This window comes from Erpetoichthys calabaricus, chromosome 3 (genome assembly GCF_900747795.2).
Source record: "Erpetoichthys calabaricus chromosome 3, fErpCal1.3, whole genome shotgun sequence".
Classification (NCBI taxonomy): Eukaryota; Metazoa; Chordata; class Cladistia; order Polypteriformes; family Polypteridae; genus Erpetoichthys; species Erpetoichthys calabaricus.
In genome coordinates this window covers 52,890,769-52,912,499 of record NC_041396.2, presented here as the reverse complement: position 1 = coordinate 52,912,499, position 21,731 = coordinate 52,890,769, and the positions used below count along the sequence as shown (strand labels likewise).

General features: G+C 36.4%; 1 protein-coding gene across 1 annotated transcript in view; it reads left to right on the top strand.

Annotated features, from left to right (window-relative positions):
- Positions 1 to 21,731, top strand: part of LOC114648032 (protein eva-1 homolog C) — a 284,216-nt gene that overhangs the window by 79,222 nt on the left and 183,263 nt on the right. The window lies entirely within an intron of this gene.

Sequence of the window (21,731 nt, the reverse complement as noted above, 5' to 3'; positions counted from 1 at the left end):
TAATCTATTCAAAATTGTCTGGTAGAAGTGATTTTTGACTTTAGTGTGCCTGTTAAAAAATCTTGTATTCTTCATTTATATATATCAGGTGTCAGCATTGCATGTATTACCACATGTTTGTCATGGCTGAGGATTTCTTCAATAACAGTATGCATTTCTACATTTTGTCTCCATTTCATGGGCAGGACAGTTTATATTCTTATAACTTGCATGACAATTTATATTCTTATATTTAGCGCAGAGATTTGGGGGAGTTTACTTTTCAAGCTATAGATCACGATGCTAGTACATACACAGATTTCGAAACGCATGTGCTACTCATCAGTCAGCAGTTAGTACTTTCAGCTTTGTGTTCTCAGGATCACTTTTCCAAGTGAATCTTTAGCTTTCATTAAATTTGAGACAGGTATCTATCAATCTTTTTAATTTGATTTCCTTCTGTTTCTTAGGCTGAAACAGCTTTTTTGACTTCTTTCTGCCCCTTCTTGTTTAGAGCATATGGTACTTTCTATCTGGAAATGGTGAGGATTGTTAGAATTGTGATTTTAATCAAGAATTTATTTGCAGAATGAAGATTTGCTCAGATAGGGTTAACTGAAAAGGAAAGCATTCCAAGCAGCCTACAACATTCATGATCATTATAACAGGCTCAATTTCTATCTATCTATCTATCTATCTATCTATCTATCTATCTATCTATCTATCTATCTATCTATCTATCTACAGTATGTATGAAATAGTGTTTTCAGTTATCTTGAGAATACATAGAAAACAATCAGATGTTATTACTTAAAAAATTATATATTTTTGACTTAATTACTTTTGTAGCTAAAGAAATCTGAATTTACAGAAGCAAATTTAGAAAATGTATGTTTTAGTGAAGGGTGGCACGGTGGCGCAGTGGGTAGTGCTGCTGCCTCGCAGTTGGGAGACCTGGGGACCTGGGTTCGCTTCCCGGGTCCTCCCTGTGTGGAGTTTGCATGTTCTCCCTGTGTCTGCGTGGGTTTCCTCCCACAGTCCAAAGACATGCAGGTTAGGTGGATTGGTGATTCTAAATTGGCCCTAGTGTGTGCTTGGTGTGTGGGTGTGCTTGTGTGTGTCCTGCGGTGGGTTGGCACCCTGCCCGGGATTGGTTCCTGCCTTGTGCCTTGTGTTGGCTGGGATTGGCTCCAGCAGACCCCCGTGACCCTGGGTTCGGATTCAGCGGGTTGGAAAATGGATGGATGGATGGATGTTTTAGTGATCACGTTAATCATGTTCATCTGAGGCAAAATAAGCAGGAGAACTTTGTAAAAAAGTAACTTTCATTAGTTTAAATTAATCAGTCATTCTGTCTGTTGCTTATATTTATGAGAGCAGCAGTATACATACTTATTTATAATTTATCTTATAATTTATCAACAGCTGTATGAGTTTTGCTTATTTTTGCTTGAATGAACTTCACTTTGCTTTAGCAGTATTATTGAAATTTATGTGTGATTTTAATTCTATTAGAACTTCTAAAATTCATGATATGTGCATATTTAAAGATGATCAATATTGAAAAGGTACAGTAAAATTATGTACTGGCTTTATACCATCATACTGAGGGACAACTTGCAGTTTAAGAGTACACAAAGCACTATGTGTTTATTGAGTTTTTGGTGAATGTTACTGTAAGTCACAATGCAGTACATTTGGATCACAGGATGCACACAGAATACCTACAGTTTAAAATAGAAATAAAGTAAACTGATAAATAAAGTAAACCAAATGAAAATGCAAACCTAAACTTCTAAACAGAAAACTCATACTAATTATAAATTACTCTGACGAGTGAAATACAGTCATGTGGCAGTAGCTGTCTGTATTGTATGCAGGAATGTGCCTTTCTGTAAAAAACAAAATGTTTTTCTTCATTGAAAGAAATCATCAGTCCATCAGGATACAGTAATACTTATGAGATACCAATATTTTGTATATGCTTTATTATTTTGTTAAATAGGCATGCCAGTGTCAAATTTGGCCTAGGGTCTGCTTGTACAGTCTTACTGTATATATACAAATTGATTGGCTTCAGTAAGTGAAGCTCACTCAAATAAGTCCTCAGTTCTTTGATTACTATATCCTTGTTTCCTTAGCAAGAGCGACTCATTATGCATTAAAAAATTAAGAAATTGGTTTGTGGTAGCTTAATCTAGTCTGTTTTATACTCTACCTTTGTAGTATTTTTTTTTGTCATGTGTGCGCACAAAACACCTCGAAATGTGCAACATGCATGGGGCTTGGCTCTTTAAAACAAATCTAAGGCTTTTATTAAAAATACAATGTAGTGTAATCAGTTCAAGTCAGGTCATCTATTGTTATATGTACAAAGAACAGTACAATGAAACTGTTACATGGGCCATTCACCATGATGCTATTACTCGTCTTGAATCTCACTCACTAGGTTATGTAAAATAACAACACAGAATAGAAAAAGTAGGTGCTGCTTAGGAAAAAAATAGTCATGTTTTAAGCACGCGTTATTACAAACTATGGTAGCACATAACTGCTGAAGAATCAGAAGCGCAGAAGCAAAAGTAGGACAGTAAGCAGTATATAACTTGGCGAAGGGTGGATTGTAGTAACTCCATCCATGGCACTCACTGCAAGCACAGAAGAGTGCAAGAAGTGTATCTTTACCTTGAGAAAATGGTACTATTAATCTGTACTAAAATGTATTATTTCCAGTGTACTTTTGCTGTCTCCAGCACACCTCAGAACAGTGGAAGGCACGCTATCCTAGATAGAAACCTTTGCTTCTGAATTCAGAGTGGACATATTGGTTAAGTTTTAAGACATTTTTTCACAATGGGACCCATGTATCAATAAGCCTCATTGTAAAATACAAGAGTGAGCTAGTTATTTTTAAAATTCATCAATCATGCTTCACTTTAGTATGCAAGTTCATGTGAAAAATTAATATATATTGTAATTGTGAAGACAGAACTTCAACTTGAAAAATACCGAACTTTACCTTTAAAGGAGCTGTATACTAAACAGATGTTAAGTCTGTTTTACAAATTTTAAAATAAACGTGCATTTTATTAAGTAAAACTTACACCTGAAAATTAAAATACACCTGAATTGCATTAAATAAAATGCTATACCAGTATAACAAGCATAATTTTAATACTGAATCATATAGGGAATTAAGTGACTTTAAAAGCGCTCTCAGCATTCCAGAGTTGATCTTTTTTTTTAGCAAGTAAAGTCAAATTAGAAAAATAGTGCTGATTTTTGTTTTTATTTTTTAAAAAAGTGTGATTCTGTTTGTTGAAAGAAGGAAGCTGATTTCTAAAATTAAAAAAAGGTCTTTCCACAAATGCCAGTCACAGTTTGCCCCATGTACACTCTGATGTGTCTAAATGTAAACATTCTAAAGTAATAATGGGAGTGTGTTAGCTAAAGCATCACTGCTGCTACTGGAATTGTGGCTTGAGCACTTAGATGCAGATGTAGCATTTAGAGAAGAAATTGTTTTTGAAAATTGAAAGGGTATATTGAGAGATTCTGTAGTCTAATACTTTTCATCCATTTGGAAGCTAACCTTCTTTTTAAAGTTTTTCCCTTATGATCTTCTTGTTTCTTTCTTGTGCATAACTAAACAAACTGGACATCTAGGTATAAATCAGTGGGTGGTCACGTACTTTGGATGTCCATACTTTATTAGGCTACTGATAGGAAGAATGTTTTCTGTTTAACACAACTGACAAAATAGATGTTTTTATATGATTATACATGTTGTCAGGGTTCCATTTGCTAAATTATATACCACGCTAAAGATATTAAATTTTTATTTTCATTTTTTTGTAGCCATTTATAAGACTAATAGTTTTTAACACAAGAATGTAAATGACCATTTTCTACAATGGTTGTTCTAACCCATTCATGAAGGATTGCCTTGCAGTCAAGTGGAGCACATTCTGCAGCCGCCTGAGAGCTGAAGTACACCTCATTTTTACCTGAGGAATTTTAAGCTCTTTTTCTTAAGTTTGTTTTTGCTTTTTTGCAGATTCCTTTTACAGCCACTTATTGCTTCAGGTATCATTTTTCAAAGCAAGAACACTATCTATTGACTTGTCTGATGGTTGTTATGGCCAAAAGATCCTCTTACATTTTATAACTTCTGTGAGCATTTTGTCCTTTATTACCTGTAAACAGGTATGACGCCTTGCCTCAAATCTGATTATTTTATCAGTGATGTTGAACTATTTGGTGTGGTTTATAATTGTATTTTGTGAATAAGAGTGAGCAATGCTAATGCTGCACAGTCCAGATGTTTGTCTGGAGTTAGAATGTTCTGCCTCTGTGTGTTGTACAGGGTGCATATTCTCATTAAGAAATTATTTTACTTGAGCTAATAACCACACTCCTCTACCAATACCCAAGCCATTGACAGCAGAACAATAATTGGATTGGAGAGAAAAATTGCCTTTAGCTTTATTTTTAATACAAATGTGAATCAACGGATATAAGCAGCTGCAGAAACAGGATAAACATCATCATCTAAAATAAAAATCCCTACTCTCCTTTCCAGTGTACAACTATTGCCTAGGTGGCTTGGTATAGGACAAAATGTCCAAATAGGTGGTACCTGGCTGATTCGTTGGATAGCAAGGTGTGCTAGACCAAAGCAAGAATCCTGAATGTGGTAGGTGTGTTTCATAAAATTAATCCAATTAAGCATATACTAAGTATTATTTTCTATTTCATCTCTCCCAAGTATCATTACTGTAAGCCTTTTTCCTAATATTTCAAACTGGAACAATCCACAGAGTTCTAGCTAAAACTGTATTGGTTATTTTTCACTAGTTGGTACATCGTATTTTATGCATTATAAGAGAGTCACGCTGAGTGGCAGCATCATTTTTATGGGTGCCTAGACTGTTTTCACATTACATCTGAAAGACAAAAATGTTATGTTAATTGGTTAATTGGTGATTTTTAATGTGTGTGTGTATCAGTGAGCCCTGCTAGGAATGGTGCCCCACCCAGAATTTGTTGCTGACTTACACACAGTGCTGCATGGATTGGTGTCTGCTCCTCTTGGCCCTGTAAATGGGTTAAGTGGGTTCAACAATAGATGAATAAAAAAGTCCCTGTTAAATTTTTACACAATCTGTTTTATGCCTCTTTTTTTGAACTGCTTACTGAAATATGACAATTTTTTGGATTTTATTTTTTTAAAGTTGAGGCCAAGTGGTAATACCATTAACAGATTACAAAAAATAAAAGCCAGTATAAAGTAAATAGCTAAAAATATTAATAACAAACTTAAGAAATGTAATTATGTGAGAACATTGGCAGGTAAAAACATACACAGCAATGAAAAAGAACCCCATCAACATGTAAATTGTTAAACCATGGGAGCATGCTTACAAGGAAAGTACTATCCATCAGAAGAATCAAAAAAGGATGTTCACCTTGACAGTATTCCAAAAGGTAAAACTTCTTTTGACTATTTACTCACTGAGCAGGACTGTTCCCTTGGAAATTCAGTCCAAAGACAGTCTAGAGAGCCAAACATTGTGATGAATCTTAAAAAGACAAACAGCAGGAAGCTATTAAAATAAACAGTAAAGTCAAAACAATAGACCAGTGTGCTCATTTTTAGAATTTAAAAGATGTCTCAGAGAAGGTGTGGTTCATCCTTTATTCAGGTATGGAAACCAGTAAAGGAAGTTGTACTTCTAAACAAGAACATGAACTAAAAACAAGTGAAGTAGAAATACAGTGCATACGGAAAGTATTCACAGCACATCCCTTTTTCCACATTTTATTATGTTACAGCCTTATTCCAAAATGGATTAAATTCATTTTTTTCCTCAAAATTCTATACACAACACCCTATAATGACAACATGAAAAAAGTTTACTTGAGATTTTTGCAAATTTATTAAAAATAAAAAAAATGAGAAAGCACATGTACATAAGTATTCACAGCCTTTGCCATAAAGTTCAAAATTGAGCTCAGGTGCATCCTGTTTCCCCTGATCATCCTTGAGATGTTTCTGCAGCTTAATTGGAGTCCACCTGTGGTAAATTCAGTTGACTGGACATGATTTGGAAAGGCTCACACCTGTCTATATAAGGTCCCACAGTTGACAGTTCATGTCAGAGAACAAACCAAGCATGAAGTCAAAGGAATTGTCTGTAGACCTCCGAGACAGGATTGTCTCGAGGCACAAATCTGGGGAAGGTTACAGAAAATTTTCTGCTGCTTTGAAGGTCCCAATGAGCACAGTGGCCTTCATCATCCATAAGTAGAGGAAGTTCGAAACCACCAGGACTCTTCCTAGAGCTGGCCGGCCATCTAAACTGAGCGATCAGGGGAGAAGGGCCTTAGTCAGGGAGGTGACCAAGAACCCAATGGTCACTCTGTCAGAGCTCCAGAGGTCCTCTGTGGAGAGAAGAGAACCTTCCAGAAGGACAACCATCTCTGCAGCAATCCACCAATCAGGCCTGTATGGTAGATTGGCCAGATGGAAGCCACTCCTTAGTAAAAGGCACATAGCAGCCCGCCTGGAGTTTGCCGAAGGGCCCCTGAAGGACTCTCAGACCATGAGAAAGAAAATTCTCTGGTCTGATGAGACAAAGATTGAACTCTTTGGTGTGAATGCCAGGCGTCACGTTTGGAGGAAACCAGGCACCGCTCATCACCAGGCCAATACCATCCCTACTGTGAAGCATGGTGGTGGCAGCATCATGCTGTGGGGATGTTTTTCAGTGGCAGGGACTGGGACACTAGTCAGGATAAAGGGAAAGATGATTGCAGCAATATACAGAGACATCCTGGATGAAAACCTGCTCCAGAGTGCTCTTGACCTCAGATTGGGGCGACGGTTCATCTTTCAGCAGGACAACGGCCCTAAGCACACAGCCAAGATATCAAAGGAGTGGCTTCAGGACAACTCTGTGAATGCCCTTGAGTGGCCCAGCCAGCGCCCAGACTTGAATCCAATTAAACATCTCTGGAGAGATCTTAAAATGGCTGTACACCGACGCTTCCCATCCAACCTGATGGAGCTTGAGAGGTGCTGCAAAGAGGAATGGGCGAAACTGGCCAAGGATAGGTGTGCCAAGCTTGTGGCATCGTATTCAAAAAGACTTGAGGCTGTAATTGCTGCTAAAGGTGCATCGACAAAGTATTGAGCAAAGGCTGTGAATACTTATGTACATGTGATTTCTCAGTTTTTTTATTTTTAATAAATTTGCAAAAACCTCAAGTAAAGTTTTTTCACATTGTCATTATGGGGTGTTGTGTGTAGAATTCTGAGGAAAAAAATGAATTGAATCCATTTTGGAATAAGGCTGTAACATAACAAAATGTGGAAAAATTGTTGCGCTGTGAATACTTTCCGGATGCACTGTATCAAGATATTACAGATTTAGACAATCTCAAAGAAAAGTAAAGATAAGAAGCATAAATTCTTCTCAAACTGCTGTGAATATTCAGGTTCACAATGCAAAAAGTAATTGTGTAAAGTAAACCCAACTTGGTATACTGAGTAGCAAAGGCAGCGATAATATGCATAGGATAAAGGTAGGCAGACATTTATTTACCAAGTGTATGTTGGTGTATTTATGAAAAATAAAGTGCATAATATCCTTTAGAAGTATACTGTCAATGTGTGTACCTGAAGCTTTACATGTTGCATTGCATCATTGTTAGCAAGCAAACAACAGAAAGATCAATCGTGCACATAGGTCAGACGTCCTTGTCACTGAGTATTTGTCAAAGTATATCCACAACCTCATCTGCAGACTTTAAATTTTCCTTTGAAAATGACTGTCTTGCTGTAATAACTGAAATTAAGAACATCAAAAGGAATGGACTACAGGGCTTTTTTCATATGTTTTCATTTCATATGGGGGGCTGTCAAAAGGTAGGGCCTGTTAAAGCCCATTGTGGCACTCCTTGTGTGATTTTGGGCTATACAAAATTAAATTGTAAAACTGTATACGTGGTGTCAGCATACATGTATGAATACAAGAGGTGTTTAGTTTGAAGATCATGTTATGCAAAGACCTTTATTAAAAGAGATCAATAAGAGAGCAATAACATTGCCAGTCACATTTAATCTAATTAAGTATTGTGGGGGGCACCAGAGCAGAGCCCATTCAATACACACACTTTCACAACTAATTAGGAGTCACCAATTAACCTAATCACCAAGTCTCTGATACTGTGGGAGAAAAATCTATTCAGACATGGGGAGAATAACCATAACTCCACACAACCAACAAAAGGGTGAGATACTTAACCAAAGGACATTAGATCCAGAAGACAGCAGTACTACCCACTGTACCATGAAACCCAAGCAGTATTAGTACATTTGTTTTATGTTTCAATGGAGTCAATAACAGGAAAGTCATTCATATCTATTGTATGTACTATTGTTTCCTTCTCTACAAAATTCCCATCCAAGTCATTATATTTTTGCTACTATTGTAGAAATGTGAAACAGTTTAATACTGGAGGTTCCCTTAAGGCAGGGGTACCCAACTCCAGTCCTGGAGGGCCGCAGTGGCTGCAGGTTTTCATTCTAACCCTTTTTTAATTAGTGATTTGTTTTTGCTGCTAATTACATTTTTTGAATTAATTTGAATTGACTTGGTTTTTACGAAATGTTTCCCTGAATTTCTTCATTGTTCCTCTGAATTGATTAATTTCTTTCCTTAAATGGCACCGAAACAGAAGTGAAATGTGAAGTGCGGAGCCAACAGAAGACCAGCTAAGTCAGGGCCTCAAACTCCAACCAATTTCACTCCAGCCAGTTGCTTAATGAGGCGCTGAGTCTTGTCGTTAATTAAACATTTTTAATTCCATGGCTTGTTGTTGCTCTCATTGTGCAATAGCAGACATTTCCGAAATTATGGATTTTCTCTTTTCTAAGAGCAGATCAACATTCCTGAGACCTTCATCTTTCTTTATTTTCAGATATTGTATGATGGTCACAGTTTGCTGCTCCTGTTTTGGATAATTTTGTATCTCATTATTGTTTGGCTGCTAATTAAGGAAAAAGAAACAATCGAGGGATCTGAGTCTTTAATCAAATAAAATTAGTTAAACAGGTCACTAATTAAGAAAAGGGTTAGAAGGAAAACCTGCAGCCACTGTGGCCCTCCAGGACTGGAGTTGGACACCCCTGCCTTAAGGGAAAACTCCCTTCTCACCCCTTGCTTTCTGCATCAAGGAGATAAAGCCATCTTCAGTCAAACATCACAGAACTATGAAGAAAAGGCATTTGACTGAGAGGAAATTTTTTGGACAAATTTTATTCTCTTCTTTCTCAAGGTATGGCAATAGCTATGCAGAAAGTTTCTAGTATCCCAAACTGTCCACAACTATTTGATCTCATGGTGACTTAATTTCACATTTCGCTACAGTTTCTCTATCAGTCATTGATTCTCCCTGAAGTGCTTGTAAGTTTTGTTCTTTGCTGCTGTTAATTGAGTCAGTTTGTGGGTAACCCTGATGGGACTGAATGGCAGTGTACGTTTTCCCATTTTTAAAATTCTTCATGCCTACTCCTTATGTATGGTGAAGTTGTGCATGAATGTCAGCCACAGAGATTTTCTCCTTTTGAAGAAATTCAGTCACAGCTTGTTGATTTTGTAATGCTTTGCATTCCACCTTCTCACATTGAACTGGCTACTGTATGAACATGTGGCACATGAGGCACTACACATTATGATTACCTCATATTTTAATATTGTATATATTGTGGTGTTGTGCCCAGTTTATCAGAGGTTGATGTTTGTAAGGATGCCATCAAGATGACAAGATGAAAGCACTTTAGAAAATCTCCATTTGACAGAGATTTGTTAGCCAAGAACGGCATAAACTGCAGTATGGATGATTAGCTTGATCCTTCACAGTGGCTTTGTGAGGCATAAATTACTGTACTTTGTACTGTTGCCAGCTTTTCTTGTTGTGAAGATTCCAGTAGGCTCTGTAGATTTCAGCAAGGGGAGTAAATCATGTGATCAACATTCTTTCAACATCATTTTAATAACTTACATGGTATAACATAACTAACAAAGCTCGTGTAATTCAAAACTGACATTTGACATTATAGTTTTATAATGCCATAGTATGTGGTGCCAAACCATGGTGCTATCTGCAGAGTACAGCAATGTGAAACTTCCTTTCACAAACATTTTCATAACAGGTATGGATAGCAGCACAGCTGAATGGATGTAGTTAACCCAAAAGGCAGCTGCATTTTCTTAAATGTATATTCTGAATTTTTGAACAAGTATTAGGCCTTTTATGGTGCATTTACTTATAGCGCAGAAAAGTGATTAATAGATTCAGTGACTGAGTGAAGTAAGATGAGTTTTAGTGACTGTTAATAGTCTCATGTTTTGGTTAATAGATAAAGTGCCATGTGCAAGCATGAGGCACACAACACCAGTGCCTTGTGACATTTAGTTAAAAGTTGAAGCATTACATGATCTTACTCACTGTATTGACTGCATAAAGTATCAAACCTCCTGACATACGGTACCATGGTATCAGCATTACCCTCGCTGAATGCGCAATAGGTCCCAAAATTGTGCTATCATCCATCTGTCATGTTGCTAAAAGACAGTATTACAAAATGGGACCTTTAACACAGAGTCAAAATTTCTGTATTGCGTTTTTAAATGGTTTAAATGTTTTAGGAAACCTAGAACATGATTGGATCATTTTTGGAGTGATACATTTGTGTCAGTTTGTGTATGTGTGTACTTTAGGATGTACAACAACTCAAAAATGAACCACTTAATGCAAGTTAAACTTGGCATAGTTGCTAGTATTGTAAAATTTTAAAAATCTTGTGGCTTCAGCTAAATATATATATCTATCTATAGATATAATTATATTGTCTTTTTTTGCATATTGGCCTGCAATATTTTATTGCTATAATAACATCTTAACATAGGGAAAAGTCATGTGCTGGAGAAAGTGGATTTTATCCACATGGTGAATGAAAACAAAGTACTGTATTTCCATGCAGTTACCTCTGTCATTATTCTTTAGGTTTATAGGGTCATTATTGTCATATAGTATATTTCATTGTCTGTATAGTACAATGAAATTCTTACTTGCATGTGCTAATAAACATATAACATGTTGACTTTGTCCAGTATCATCTTTTGTTAGTATGACTTCTTTGTTTTGTGAAAATCTGTTTATTCCAGTTTACAGTGAGGAGCCAGAGTCTGTCCTGACAGTATAAAATCCAAGACAGCATGTGCCAGTATGTGAGTCTGTTGCAAGCAATACTATCTTCCATCCATCCATTTTCCAACCCGCTGAATCCGAACACAGGGTCACGGGGGTCTGCTGGAGCCAATCCCAGCCAACACAGGGCACAAGGCAGGAACCAATCCCGGGCAGGGTGCCAACCCACCGCAGCAATACTATCTTACAGGCGCAATTTAGAGGCTCTAGTCAAAAAAAAAACATCTTCAGGATTGTGTTAGGAAAATGGCAAAGACCTATGCAATACACTTAGAGAACAAGGAGACTCCACATAGGTTGTGTCTGGCTTATAACTGAACCCCTGTGGGGCATCAATACATATTTTAACTGAATGTTCAGTCCCTCTAATTTGGATTAATTTTTAACTGCTTTTTTTTGTAAACCTTCCAAATGCTTCTTAAATTAATAAAAGATCACTCAGATCCACCATAGCTTGCTGATTGACTGAAAACACAGTTTAAGTCCATTAGATCAGACACATTTATTCAAGATCAAAATGCAGGGCCACCTTCCATTAATATAGTTAAATATTTTATATTGAGTCTTTCATGCCAGTTCCTTTGCAGGTAATGAATTATTCTGTCTGGCATGAACATTAAAGCCAAGGCGATCACTGAATTACACAGTTAGATGTGAACCAGAAGCAGTCTGATGACTTTGAGAAATTGCAGGTTTTGGATTTGCTGCCAAGGTCTCTTGTGAATCCAGCCAGTCTACAGTATGTATTTTAGGTTTCTTTCCTTTAAAAAGTTTAAAGACAGAATTTCTTAAATGTGATTCAGAAAAAATCCGTTTTGCACCTTCAAGTATAGCCTTTAAAATAGCTGAAGAGGCTCACCAGTATGGACACTGAACACCCAGATTCTTTATCTTAATAAACATCCATTCCTCTGTTAACTCCTGTTGATGATGAACATATATAAAATGGTTAAAAATTTTATTTCCTGGAGAGTATTCTTTGATGCCTCCATTTTTTTGCTCTCTGTTCAGAATTGGTGGACTTTTTGCTGAATGTTGCTTTATTCATTTATCCATCCATCTTCTACCCAGCATATTCTGCTCAGAGTTGTAGGGAAAAAGTATCATTTGTAAAACTGTAAAATATTGATGCCTGTCTTTTTAAACTTCTTTTGTCATGACAGGGTAAGCTCTGCAATACAGCGCATACCCTGTCGGCATCAAGCCTAAAACTCTGAATGTGACCCTGTTTGTTAACGGACGTGCTTACACACTCAGTGTATTTTGCTTGTTACAATTTGCAGGCATCTTCTCATTTCAGTATGTGTTTGTTGTAAGTAGCTCTCTTTGTGATATGGTGATTTTTAATTATACAGTACTTGTGTGAGTGTGGGCATAAGCATGGATATGCTCTGAATAGGAGTATGACTTTCTGTAACCCTGTATAAGAAAAGTAGGTTAAGAAAATGGATACATCAGTCTTTTTAAGAGAAGATGCACAAAGTGGTCCTTTTTCAGTTATTGTGTAATTAAAGACTGCACTTTGATTGGCTGTTTAGCTAAAGAAGGGTTTTCTCATTTAATTGAAAGAAACAGCTCATACAACACTTTGGAGATATGGGAATAGTGGGAATAGCACAAGACTTCCAGGCTAGAAAAGTTCATGATAATGAATGTCAGATAATTAGACTTTTCTTGTTTCATAATTCTCGTTGGAAGGGTGATTTAGCTTTGTGGCTCCAACTCTATGGAATTCCCTGTCTAGGTCTGTTCGTTAAACTCTTTTAGTTGAATAGTTGAATTCACAATTAAAAGTCACCTCTAGCTCCAGCAATTTAATTAACTCTACCCACAAGTTTATTAGCCTAAATTGAATCTTCATTACAATTCCAATGATCCTGATTATACTCTTTTATCTTGTACTGTTAATCTACTCCCACCTACACATCTTTCCAAGTACACCTTAGCTTGTTTCTTATCATTTTGTCTTGTATTTATACATTTAGTTACTTTCAAATGTTTTCTTGCTTTGTTAAAGTATGCTGTTATGGTGTAATGTATGTGGTTAGTGCTTCCGCTTTACAAATCCTGTATGCTGATTGTTGTTTGTGTGAGTTGTGCATATTGTTCCCTTGTGTGGGATTTTCTTTCCACATATCCAAAGAAAATTCTACATTGGTTCTAGTGTGAGTACAAGTAAGGGTGTGTGTGTAATAGTGGGTACTATGATGGACTGAAATCTTGTCCAAGGCTAGTTCCTGCTTTGCATCCAATGCTAATAGGCAGACTGTGTTCCACCTTAACCATTCACCAGATTAAGCAACTTTAAGAATGCTATGATATGATTGATGATATTGCCTTTCTTTAAATTAATAATTATTCTTAGATTCAATACAATACAAAAAAATTCAGTTCACTTTATTCTCATATAGTGCACTTCCATTAAGAAACCTTTAGAGCTATATACATTTACAAATATTTTAAAGTAAAACGTTCAAATGTTAAAGGTTCAGTACCATCTTCAGTGTAGGTTTTTATGTAATTGCTTCATTGTAGAAGGATATTTATTTGTCAGTACTTTAGATTTTTCTCACTTTTTCATAACCTATTTAATTTTCTCACTTACATAAACATGATAGTTTTTCACAATTTTATAATCTATCAATTCGTGCATTTTCTGTGTTTCCTGTTTTCTTCATAAGGTTTATGGTGAGCTGAAGCCAGGGATGACAGAAACAAGTGAAGTGCAAGAGTTTGTTTGTTACAGGGCACACTTATGCACACACTCACACTCATCCCTATTACTGGCCCAACACAGAGTTGCCAGTTAGCCCAAAGAATGTGCTTTGAGCCGTGGGATAAAACTCACATAAACCTAGCAAAAAGATGAAAACCAGCAAGGAATTAAGCACTGTGAAGTAGAATACTATGCAGTCCTCGCCTAATACATGTATTGTTTAACATACAAAAAATACTTTTAAGAAGCTTGATAATGGATACATAAATTAATGTATTAGTCAATGGATTGATTTTTATGAGGTTAACCTCCAGCTCTTGTTTTAAGCAACAGAGAGATAGAACTTTTCTACATATCAGAAACTCTGTATGTAGCTTTATGAGTTCTTCTGAGTTTTGTAAAAGAAAATAAAACATTTTACAAAGCTGTACTATCAACTCCAGGTTACTGCTCAAAATATTTTTCACTGTGTAAGTAAGCATCTTATTAATCTTTAAAAATTATATGCTACTAAATAAGTCCTTGTGGAACAGTAAAAGGTTAATTGTCGAACTCTTTGCATCCGAAGGAAAATAATATGCTGACATGTGCATCCTGTCCTACAGAATGAACAAAAGCATAACTAAAAGGAAAAAACATCACGTCACCTTTGTATATAATGCTGTCTCTTCCTGCATTTAAATATCTCATTTTACATTTCATTTCATATCAGATTAAATCATATCACAGCTACCAAACAAAACCCAAGTTGATAAGAATATCATTTAGCCCCTATGATTGTATGCAGAAAAGTAATTTGTATATGATGTTAAAGAGTTCTATGCAAGTTGTATTTTTATACCTAGCTTTTCCCCCCTGCTCTGTAAAATAGTTACTTTTGAATAAAATAAATATAAGAGTTGGAACTGCTAATAATCATGAAACCCGTTGTACAACAACAGAAATGGAAGATGTGAACTGAAAAGTGTGAAATCATTTGAACTCTTTGGCAAAAATGCAATTTTGTTTCCACAATGGGGCCTTTTTATCAAACTTGATGTAACAGCAATGTGTGAGTGGGAAACTAACAGAGTATCTGAGAACCAGTCCTAGTCGGTTTAGCAAATGAGTAAAATGTGGACAGAAGAATTAAGAATTCGGGAAGTATAGTATATACATTGCACTTGTTTGAAGTAATTTACTATCAGAATGTTTCTTATTTGAAAATTTCTGTTTCTAGGAGGGGCAGCATGATGGTAAGCGGATGTTATCATTGTCAAATTTGCACGTTCCTTCCATTTCTGCATGGTTTTTTTTCTCTAGGTGCTCTTTTCCCCACATCAATACAGATGTGCTTGTTAGTTTAAGTGTTGATTCCAAATTTGCCCATATTTTTGTATATACATGAGTGGCTGCTGAAACAGACAGGCTTTGACAGCTCACAAATCTTAAATTCAATAAGTATGTTAAGACTTAAGATGAATTGATGGATGAGTATCAAATAAAAATTATTAGAATTCTGACAATAAAGTTTGCTTGTTATAATTTCTAAAGATATGTCATTCGAAACATGAGTTAAGTCCACAGGCAGAATTACAATACATTGTGTACAAGCGAGCCCAGAATGAACCCTGTATTTTCAATCTCAATACTTAAAAGTATTTCTTAAAATATTTATCTCTTGAATCAGAAAGAAGAAAGTTCATTAAGTTTTTTAAAATCTGCTTTTGTATTTCAAGGTCATGAACCTGTTTTGGTAGGAACCAGCTTGAGATAGAACTTGAGTGTAGTCTGCAGCCTGTAGCTCCTGTAAGTTCAGCAATTCTGGAGTAATATGTATAAATTTGAGGACAATCCTGCATAGATACCAGGATTATGGTTATTATTGTCCTAAGTGAGTATTTGGTCATTAGCTTTGTTAGCAAATTAGATTTTTCTATTACCAAAGCAGAAGAAGCGGTATACTTTCGTGATTTATTTAAGCTTAAATAGAACAAACTAACGGCATAACAAATGTGTGTTTTCTAAAATTGCAACAGAATCGAAAAGGCAATTTTTAAAACCTTTCCTGCAATCTAAAAAAGTGCAAAACACACACTGTTTGACAGTAGACAGATGGTGCTATAAATAGATGGTATAAAAGAGGAGACACGACAAAGTAAAAGTTTTGGGGAGCACCACTCAGGGTGAACCACATATAATAGTTGTCAGCACACAAATTAATGTGGAGACGTCTTTACAGACATGAGTTCAAAATAGAACTAGAGTGGAGTAGTGGCCCTCTTTGTTATATAGGTCTAGGAGGACAGACAACATAAATGACATCCGCACTGGCGTGGCAATTAGGCTTCCGTTCTGCAGAGTTAGTTAGAGAGAAGGCATTATACCACAGTGGCAACCCCTGGTTCGGTGGGTTATATACATCATCTGAGCCCTTAATCTGTCCCCCATTTGCATGTGCATTACAGTGGGTGTACTGGTGTGCAGTGTTCCCTCCAACATTTGGTTGTCATTCACTACATTTTGCCTTCTATATGTTTAAAATAGGTTACATTTGTGAGCAGAGTTGAGTCTTGGTGATATTGTACAGTATTTCATCATCGAAGGAGAGATGTTCGGGACTCTGTTTTGGAGATGTGGGGCCAGAAATAATGGAAGCGATCCATTTTTTGTGTTGCTATGACAATATTTAAGGGATGTAATTGGTGGGAAGACCCAAAAAATAGATGCTTCATGGGAGGACAGACTGTGAAACTAGTCATTAATCAAGTGTTATCATGGATTATGTTAAACTTTTTATACTACTGTTTGAACACACAGCAAGTTTTGCTACAGTCAATGAAATACATAGTTGTTTAATGAAAAAGTGCAGACTGGTGGTCGGTTTTGATTTAGTGTTTTTACTGTATGTGCTGTGATACATTTGCAGCCAAAGTAGAGGATTCTTTTGCCCCCTTGAATTTCCTGAAAACATTAGCCTTTGTTTAGTTGTGGACACTGTGGTATAGCGGGTTTGCGGCTTCAAAAAAAAAAAGGGGCCATTTTTAAATCCATAGAGCCATGTCACTCTTCATGGGTGCAATTGCACGACCGCAGGGAGTTAATGAGGTAGATGGAGTGAGTTGCACCTGCACGTGCGGGTGCAATCTTTCTCAATTGCTTTATTGGCTTCCTGCGGCGTGTGATTAAGGTGCTGCGCCCACGGAGACGTGGGTGTATATATACGGGTTGGCACAAGGAATGGGGAGAAATCAAAGGCCACCTGAAAGGAGGAAGCAGTGCGAGCTGGGGCCCCGTGAAGGAGTGTTAGCTGTGGCGCTCTAGGGGCTTTTTCGCCCCACTGAACATTCGGGTGGAGTGTGGCGAGCAAGGCAGCTGCCCTCTCTAGGCTTCCGAGGTGCGACCACATGAGCACGAAGGAATAAGGTAGGGCAGCCGACCTTGGACGGTCTGGCCATGATGCCTGGAGGCAGCCTAGATGGAGGTCAGCCAAAAGGAGCTCATGGCTGCTGAGTCTCTGCCAGCTACGTGAGCAATGAGTGAGCCGGGGAGAATGAGAAGGAGGTGGACTGAGATCAGGAGGAGTTGACTACATTTTTAACCTCTGATTTTTAATGGATTTTTTTATTATCTTTATTCCCACTTTTTACTGGATTTATTTATGAATTTTGAATCACTGCACTTTCGTTTTGGACACTGACTTATTTGAGATTTATTTTTAATGAAAAGCACTTGAGCACTTTTTCCACCATCCTCTGGCATCATCAGTGAATTGTCCTCATGTCAGCTCATCTCGGTCATAACTATCGACGGTGTTGGTTCCACAGACTCCTGTGTTGGAAGAGGGAGTCTGTAGGGGACCGGCATCGTCACAGACCCATGTAATAAATAACTTATAGTTGTTGTCGTGACTGTTTGTCTACGTGACACAACTTGATTCCTATCAGGCCAGTTCTGTTAACATTTGATATACTTATTCTTCAGTGAAATTTGGTGAATTTCACTCTCCAATAGAGCATGCTTTACGCAGTTTTGAAATGTTAAAAACTCTAATTTAAAAGCATTAGCAGATTTTCTAAATCACGCATCTTAAAACAGAGAAACATTCTGGGCCTTAAATTACTGAATACTTTACTGCTTCCGATTTACCTTAAGAGAGATTATTTCAAATTGTATATTTTATGTATTTTCCTCTTTTACTTATGTAAAAGCCTCTCCTAATGCAAAATAGATCACCATTACAAGTTCTTGAAATGTCAACAGAGTTATGTGTTGCTGGGAATTAGTTGTCACATTAGCAGCTAACACAAACCTCTGCAACTCCAACTCACTTCTGGTGCAGGTTATTTAAATGATCTTTTAACTGTTAAAGCAGAAATATTCAAGCAGGTAAAGCAAAAACATCACTTAACTGAACTAGAGATGAATAAAAGAGGAAAGCAGCCATCAGGCATACAGTGAATAAACATGTATTGTACTTGGTATTTACGTTACACTAAAAGCAACCTCCCAGCTGTATCATGTATAGATTATAATGATTCAGTAGTTTTCATACATTGTAATTTATCAGCAAAGCACCACAAAGACCTGCTATCCACCTTGGTCCATTGCATCATCCACTTTTAGCTTAAAACTAAAATATAGACTGGGTACTTCTTTCAAAAATGTTATTTTTAAGACTTTTGAACAATTATATGCCCTCCACAATTAACAACAGTACAAAAAATGCAGTTTAAACATCGCTCAAGTTGGAGCCTGGTGTCATTGAAAACTGTTTCAGCTACCACAAGCCTACACATGAGTAAATGACACTGTCAGTTTATTTGGGTACCGTTTTTTTTCTACAACATGGTGTAAAATACTATTAAACAAAAATGCTGTATATTCTACTGATGCATTTAATTACATTTTATTATCACTTATGTTTGCATGTGACTCATGTATTTAATAAATCAAAAATGTGTCTCTTTGATGAGGTAAATAAACAAAAATTAAAAATGCTCCAACTTTCAAAACAGTCAACTAAGTCCCTGTACACACCTGCATGTTATGCCTTGAATGTATTTTCTAATGTGGCTTATTGGTTCCAAAAATATTGAATAGAGATGTTAGAGAGAAATTACATGTAATCCAAAAGATTTTCAAATCATTGAGCTCATTTTTCCAGCTATATTTTTTTAGTTAATCAGACAGAATGTTGCCTGAGTTATTTACTTTTCTTAAAAACTACAATCTGAATGGTTGGTATTAAATGTAAAAACCAGTAAATGCTTTATAGGTTAATGGTTGGGGCTTGTCAGCCCGACAAGCCTTAACAAATTGGAAACTTCTTTTGTGCACTTCCTCCCATCGGTCATGAAGCAATCTTGTTTTTCATAATAAACCCTTTTGCTTTTGAAGTGCATTTGACCCCTGACACTGCTATTAATCAAGAGACGAAACACTTCTTAAAAATCATATTTATATGTACCTGCTTATTAAAGTGAAGTGTAAATAACTAAAGTTAACTTGTGTCAGCTTTGAATAACCTTAGGCTGTAGGAACTAGAAATTATCTTCTCTTTACTTTTCTGTTTAATGATAACATTTATCGGTAAGGAGGCATCTCAAAGAATTAGAATTATAAGATCTGAATGTGATTGCTTTGTAATAGACTAGAAAATCAAAGCTCATACAGAAATGCGTTCCATGGAACATTTATTAACTAATATGATCAAAGTAGTTTATCCAGTTGTGTACCCTACTAGCTCAGCTTATCATGCAATGTAGCTGTAGATGCGTTTTCATTAAAGGGACTAAATCTGAAAATCCACTATTTAGTATTTAAATGCCCACTGGTTATTTTTGTAGTTGTTTTGTATGAAAACCGTAAAAGTATTACTAACCTTTTAATTAAGAGAACTGTGGATGTGGAGCATACAATTTATAGATCATTAGTCCATCACATAGGACTCAGCCACACTTGTATCACTCAGTCACACTTACCCAATTTAGAAATTACGGTCAAACAGCATAATTTTGGATTGTGGGAGGAAACTGAAGACATCAGGTAAACCACAAACTAACTCATGGGAAAACATGTAATCTCCACATAGAAGGCAGCTCAGGCAGGCATCAAACCAGAGTCCATTTGCTTTAAGTCACAAGGTGCACTTGAATCCCAATCATATCTTAAACAAATACTGGAGTAGCTAATGTCATATGCAGAGATATATGATAGTTAACACTTGTTACAGTTTTAATTTAACTGATACACTGTACATACACTGCATGACAGTACATGATTACTTTTAGACAATAAGCATACTACATGATGTTTACAAAGTTTTGAAATTATAAAGAAATGTGATCATAATTATTAGTATACAGTAAGATATAGCAAAATGAGGTTGCTTAATGAAAGTATCCTTGATGACCAACTGTTTTTCTATTAATCCATCTGTTTAAAAACATCTTTATTTTAAAATGTTTTAGCACAGCAGAGACGGGTATCCTACTGGCATACTCATATTAGCAACCCCACATTAAGTTTGTTTAGAAATGACGGTTATCATGCATGTCTTTAGGAAGCTAGAGGAAAACTGAAGTACTTGAAGAAAAATCCTCACAGACATCTGGAGAACATATAGACTTTGTACAGACTATAATTGAGCCTGTTTTTAAGCCCAGAATACCAAAGCTATAAGGCAGTAGCACTAACCATGGTTGAAAATACTTTACAATTATTTTAAATTAAGTTTTCATTATGTCAAAACTAATGATTTTATTGAGTTATATATGTTTTGTTCATTTCATTTCATTAAGGTTTTGCTAGGGGTTGGAGCCTGTCACAGCTAGCAAAGGGAACAAAGCAAGAACAAACCTTTGACAGGATGCCAGTCCATTGCATGGCAAACACACCCATACACCAAGTACACACTAGTGCCAATTTGGCATTGGCAGTTCACCTACCCCGCATGCCTTTGGACACTGGGAGGAAACCAAATTACCCAGAGGAAACCCACGCAGACACAGGAAGAACATGCAAACTTCAGACAGGAAAGACCTGGGATGCGAATATGGGTCTCATTTCTGCAAGGCAGCACAACCAGCACTGTGCCTCCCATAAATTCAGTTTAATTCCAAAAAATAAGCATGGTATAAAATATGTAAAAATGGTATTCATAGTCAAATATAAAAATATACTTCCCTGTAGGCTACAGGTTCAGTGTGGCACTACTGTGGCTTAGTGGTTAGTTCTGCTGCCTGACAGATGCATTGTCCTTAGTTTGAATGCTGAGCTCTAGTCATTGACTGTAGTGTTTTCACATTCTCTCTTTACTTGCTTAGGTTTTTCTCAGGTTGCTCAGCTTTTTCTCCCATACCTTAAAGATTTCAGTCTCATTACCTACATGTTTTAAATTGATCCTGTTGGCCTTAGTAAAAATGTGACTGGGCATGAATGAGCCCGGCAATGGAGTGTTTTCCTCTCCAGGCTTGGCTATTATCTTGAGTCTCATGCTGTTGGGATTGACACCAACCCCTAACAACCTTAATATATTGATTAAAGAAAATTTAATTTTATGCAGAATCACTTAATTTTATGCAGAATCACTAGGATTACATTATAAAGTGTTAATTTTCAATATCTGCCACTGATACATAGATTTAAGATGCAACAACTAAGATGTTAAATGTTATGTGTTTATTAAATTAATCAATAATTAATGTCACAGAAACATAAATGTGAATCCTGACACTAAAAGGACTAAAAAGTTCTGAGATTTGTCTTTCTTTTCCCT